At 46.0% G+C, this 6182-nt stretch overlaps 1 long non-coding RNA gene across 1 annotated transcript; it reads left to right on the top strand.

Annotated features, from left to right (window-relative positions):
• Window positions 1–364: 364 nt before the first annotated feature.
• Window positions 365–1029, top strand: LOC120965258 (uncharacterized). The gene is made up of 2 exons (XR_005757864.1): window positions 365–527; window positions 618–1029. It is a non-coding gene; the product is annotated as an uncharacterized lncRNA (long non-coding RNA).
• Window positions 1030–6182: the final 5153 nt, after the last annotated feature.

Here is a 6182-nt window from a genome sequence, read left to right as displayed (position 1 = left end):
GTGATACGTTCCTGTCGGCAGCCTGCCCCCCACGTTCGAGCAGCAGGTTTAGACTAGCCACAATGGGTAATAACATACACTAGTAACATACACATTTACCTAGACTATGTTACTACCTCAATAGTGGGTAGTAACATAAGTATGGTAACATGCAAAGCTTCATTTATTACGTTATAGACTCATATTGCATTGGGACATGTGATGTTACAGTAACTAGCTAAGTTACTAGTACTACATCTCTCCTCATTAACTCATTGCCACATAAGCAAAATTGCTGAGTTGGACTCGATGTTACTACCGAAGTTACTCCCATTATAGCTAGTCTTAGGTGCTAGCGCCCCTAGGCGTACACCGGTGGCACAACTGCTCGTGGTCCGTGACCTCAGGTATAGGCTGCATCAGGGGTGGGGGTGGAGGATTCCAGTCTGGGGTAATCTTCTTCTTCCACAGCCCACCTCTGTCGACCTCCTCGCCATGGATTTGGACATGGACGTGCTTTTCGAAGATGCAACTGCAGGACCACGCAGGTTAGAAGTTCTGCCGTCCCATGTTTGAATCGCATCTCACTTCTTCTAGATCTCTCACACTTCTTGTTCCGCGGATCCGCTGATATGCAGGATGCCGGTCTTGGAGGCACGTCCTATAGCCATGGCCGGGCCGGTGGAGTCGCCGGCTTCTCTTAGCATCGCCGATGCGGAGATAGGCCGCGTCGGAGTTCGCGCACACGTCGGTTAAAGTGTTGGATTTCCGCCGGAACAAGGAGCTTTTCCAGATTTGTTCAGAGGCTACCAGCGGCTGGACTAGGAGGCGTGTCTCTAATTTCTTTATTCAGTCTGTCATTTGTTCATACATGTTCTTGGAGCAGTAAGCTGCATTTGGGTAGAAATCATATTGGTAGTTATGTCTATTTGTTGATTCTGCCTGGTTGCTTGTTCTGCCATTGTTCATACACATAGTCTCGATGTTAATTTTCAAGCTTAAGCCTGTCAGTCAAAATAATGATGTTACGTAGAGTGATTGAATCGTCAATTTGGTTCCTGCGTAGCTAACACTTCCAAGTTCTGCATAGGTAAGTCTGGTTCAAAATTGATTCTGAAATTAGGCGCACATACTTTTGTGCAGTAAAATTCTTATCTTAATTACTCCGAAAAAACTGGACTGATGGTACTCCTTCCATTCCCTTATACAAGGCCACTATCAAAAATACATTTTGCATCAATACAAGGCCACCAACAGTAATCGAGGCAAAAATTAATGATGTTTCCTCGTACTAGCAACTTTATAATACTTACATGCATGTAGTCATAATGACACGCAGCCACTTCCTTCTCATTCATTCGTTGCATGCTTGTGGTGTATTAATGATCCCGGTTAACGCAAAGAAAAGTTGACTTGCAAAAGAGTCATTAAATTTTATCTTGGTACCTGTAATATGAGTTTGTGGCCTTATATAAGGGAATGGAGGGAGTATCTTGGTCTGCTTGCCTGTATGAAGGGTCAAAGTGTTGGTAGATCCCTGTTGAAGAATTAATCATTACTTTGGCTCTGGCATAACTAAAAATTTCCAAGTTGTTCATAGGTAATTCAGGTTCAAAATTGATTCTGAAATTAGTCACACACACTTTTGTGCAGTACAATTTTTATCTGAATTACTCTGAAAAAAGTGGAGTGATGGTATCTTGTTCTGCTTGCCTGTATGAAGGGTCAAGGTGTTTAGTTTTGTTGAAGAATTATAGAATTGGAATTTTTGTCTGCAGTCGTAGATGATTGATTGTATTCAGTAGAAAACATTCCTGAGGAAAAATTGATCTTTGATCTGAGAGTCTTATTTCTTTTAGCGTAAGGATTGGCAAAGCACCGGTGCAGCGCGAGGCAAACCCAAACAGGAAGAGTGCTATGGAGATTTCGATCAGTGCTCTGAAGAAGACGAGCTGGTTCGATGAGAGTACTGATCAGTGCAGGTCGTGTGTGAGAGGATAACAGAGGACAGTTGACAAGACAGGACCATGCCACTTTAAAAAATTGTAGTAGGGCCAGATTCGAAAATGCACTGTGGACAAGCCATGACCACGGTGATGTACCGGTACTGCGTGCCAAATGCTACCATAATCAAGGTCCAATTACTCAAAGATTGCCTACTTGGAGGTTCTAATTACATTCTGGTTGATCGAAAATGCATTATTAGTATGAGTAAAGTTGTACACCACCTCCGCATATGACATCATCTCCATGTACACCACCTCCGCATATAAATTAATTGATCTTTCTACTACTAAACCGCACCTGGTTAGCTAGCTAGCTGGCTTCACCGGCCGTTATCATTGCACCGGATAGAATGAAGTTGGTCTCTAGTTGCTAGATCGATCGATGTATATATTAGGACCACGGGTTTGGGAGGTGATGGGAATCATGATTGAAATTGCTTGTTATTAGCTTTCACCGGGTCAATCATTTGGGCACCCTTGCACCAAGGTAAAATTCAGGGGAGACGAAGCAAATCAGAAAGGCTATTGGTATAAAGAGGACTCTCCCTCCGATTTCATTTAACAGATACCTCCATGTCTTCTACAACTACTAAACAGAAAAAAAAAAAAGGCAACACGGACTATATAACCTAGGGCACCTAACCAGGCTTAAGCTGATTATTTTTTGGTCGGTCGGACTTGTTGGCTGTGTGAATCATGCTATGCACAGGCCGAGCATTCTTTCGATACGGTTGTATCACCTTGATTGATATATCAATTCAGAGCTCTTTTACGGTGATTGGCGAGTTACGAATTGTAATTTCGTGTAACTCCCCCACCGTTTTTTTTTTCACCGTTGATTTTAACCTGTTAATTAAAAAAAGTGAGTTTAGTCAATAAGGGTATTACTAGGAAAAGTGTCCGTGCATTGCAACGGAGGAAAGAAAATTAGTATGCACACATATTTCAATATTACACAAAAGCAAATGAAGCGTCTAGTTAGTTTTATTCTCGACATGAATGGTGTAAAGAAGGGAAAGCATGTGAAGAAACACATAAGAGTTATTACATAATATAATAAAAATGTCGTATACTTTTTAGACCGTGCATCATGTATGCTTCTATCGTGTGTATGCTAACCGTGAAGTCTTCGTTGTATAGATGTACTAATTTCCCCTTCTGTTGCGACATATGTTGGGTTCTCCATCACAATTGATTCTTTGCATGGTGTGTTGCGCTTCAATGCACGGTTAGCTGCGATTTGTCTTATTCTAGCTTTTTTTTGCTCTGGTTGCATATTTGCATATTTCCGCCTTTCTCTTGCGTATTTTTTTGTCTTTTGTGCTAGCTCCATATTTGCATATTTCTTCCTCCCTTGTGTACATTTTTTTTTGCAATTGAGTTGAATCCTTCATTATTTTGTTTTGCTGATAGGCTTGGCGCCATTTTTTCAATTTTTCCTGCTTTCCTTCATTGGTCATCCGTGCATATCGCTCTCTATATCTTTTATTTCTTTGGTCCTTGGCATCCAGGACTAGAGATAGTGACCCAAATTTCTTCACTGCATGTGAGTTTTGTATATGGTATGAATCTGTTATGTTTATTAAAAAGAAGAAACTGATTAGATTTTCCATCATAAATAGAACATATGTAGCTACTGGTAAGTTACTTTAATTACATTGGACATTAACATTAGAATATATGTGTTGTTTCTAAATCGAAAATTGCTTTTGGAGGCCTCCATTTGCAAAATCCAAAATTCATATTTTTGCTTTATAGAAAATTCTGAAAAAATACGCATCTACATAATTACCCAATCTATTTTAATAACTAAACTACTTTCATTTATTATATCCTTTTGTTCAAATAATATATTTTTTAGCGCGGTATCCCTAAACAAAATTTGAAATAAGCATGCATGAGTCAACTAGATGTGTTGATAGAGTTTTAGGTTTTTTTCTGAATGCAATTTAGGAAACAAAATAATTATATTGAAGTAAGAGCACTCATATACATACAATATTTGTCATCCGACTTCAGTACGTTGTTGAAGGTCGGCCCATAGATACATATGATGAAGCATATCACACTAACATCGGACACTAAAAATGTCCTACACATAACACTTTTTTAAATGGCCAGTACTACGCGCGGGCGGACCGGCCAGGGGTTCGGCCGGTCGCATCCAAACCGTACATGCAAGCGCTGGAGGCCGTCAGATTAGCCTTATCGCTTCGCACGAAGTCAACTCTCTCCTTTTTCCTCACGCACGCATTCCTCGCCAGAAGAAAAAAGGGGAACGCCGCGCCGCATGCAGCCCGCACGCACCCAGGCCACCGGTCAATCCCCGACCACCTGCCCCGCCCCACCACGCAGATCGCCGCCCTCGCTGCTGGTCGGAGTTTGCCGTCGCCGTGTTTCCATTTCTGCTCCCCCCCTTTCTCCCCCGTGTCCATCTCCTGCGCCCCTGCACCACCTCCTCCCTCCTGTATCCTCTGCATGCTTCTATTGCAGCGCCGGCCAACTCGCCGGCGGCAGCCCGGCGACTCCCCCATGTTCGAAGTACTCTGAACTCGTTCACCGTCACCATTGTAGCATCTCGCAGACGCGGTTCCAGCTCGCCACCGACACCGTTGTAGCATCTCCCCCCACGTCCAGAAAAAATCTGGTCTCGCTGTCGCCATCATTGCAGATCGCTGCGGGGGGCATTGTAGCATCACAGGGATAAGGTTCCAGCACGCCACAGGCATGGGCGCAACATCCTGCTTTGTAGGAATCCAGCTCGCCGCGCCCGTCGTTGCAGAACGCCGTGGTCACCATTGTGGCGTCCACAAGACTTGGTTCCAGCAAAACACGAACTCGATTGCGGCTCCACAAAAACGTGGTGCTAGCATCCCTACAGTTCGCGTAGGAACCGCCGCGGTTGAGAACATCGTCATGGTTGCAGCTTTCCGCTTAGCCGTTTCCAGCACGCCAAGCGGCCGGTTCCAGCAAAACTCCATGGCCGCTTGCATCTTGCCGGCGTGCTCGTCGCCACTCGGGCTGATGCTACAGCTCATGCTCATCGGTCACATCTCACAGTCGTAACATCTCGGTCACTGGTTCCAGCAAAAAATGAGCGTTGTTCCAGCAAAATCAAGCAATGGTTCCAGCAAAAAATCACCTTCACCGTTGAGTCGCAATGCCGGTTGCCGCTTGCACTGTCGCCGGTTGTAGCAATTTGAAACGCTGGTTGTAGCACGGCGTGACACGATTGTAGCAAAAATTCCCGACCTCGGCTTGTGCAATGTAGCAAAAAATGCCACACCGGTTGTAGCAAATGGAGACACCCATTGTAGCAAATTGTGATGCCGGTTGTAGCAAAAACCGGAGCCGGTCGTAGCAAAAAAGCGAAGTCGGTTGTACCAAAAACCAAGTCGCCGCACGCGCTATAGCTTCGCTCGACGCTAGTTGCAGCTTTCTGGGATGTGGTTGTAGCATTCTCTGCTTCCGTTGTAGCAAGAACCAAGTCGGCGCACGCGCTGTAGGTTTGCTCGCCCGTGGTTGCAGCTTCCTGTGAGGTGGTTGTAGCATTCTGCGCCGAGTTTGTAGCAAAACGTGAGGGTCGTTACAGCTTCAAGGGTTTGGAACAAAAAAAAGGTATGGCCGTCGTCGAGGGGCGCATCTCCGGCGTGAATGGATGTAGGAGCCGTCTGGCCCTGGTGTGGAGGATTTGTGGAGGGGGAGGTGCATGCTCGCCGTGCGGAGAAGAAGGAAGGGAGGAGGGCTCTGTGGGAGGAGGCGCTGCGAGAGAGAGAGAGGAGAGAGAGAGAGAGAGAGAGATGCGGGGGAGGACGATACAGGAGGTGGAAGAAAAGACGGAGAAGGCACGCACACACATGAGCAGGGCCCACATCCCACGTGTCGCCAGCCGAATCGTTGCGAGGGAGTGCGCATGGATGCGACCGGCCGAAGCTTCGGCCGGCGCTCCGTCCCGAAACGTTTCCCTTTTTGGCCAGTACTACGAGCCGGCGGACCGGCTAGGGGTTCGGCCGGTCGCATTCAAACCGTCAGATGCAAGCGCTGGAGGCCGTCAGATTAGCCTTATCCCTTCGCACAAAATTCAACTATCTCCTTCTTCCTCAGGCACGCATTCCTCGCCAGAAGAAAAAAGGGGAACGACGCGCCGCATGCAGCCCGCACGCACCCATGCCACCGGTCAATCCCCGACCACCTGCC

Source organism: Aegilops tauschii, chromosome 5, assembly GCF_002575655.3.
Source record: "Aegilops tauschii subsp. strangulata cultivar AL8/78 chromosome 5, Aet v6.0, whole genome shotgun sequence".
Taxonomy (NCBI): Eukaryota; Viridiplantae; Streptophyta; class Magnoliopsida; order Poales; family Poaceae; genus Aegilops; species Aegilops tauschii.
The sequence above is the reverse complement of the archived record's forward strand: the minus strand, read 5'-3'. Positions and strand labels throughout refer to the sequence as shown.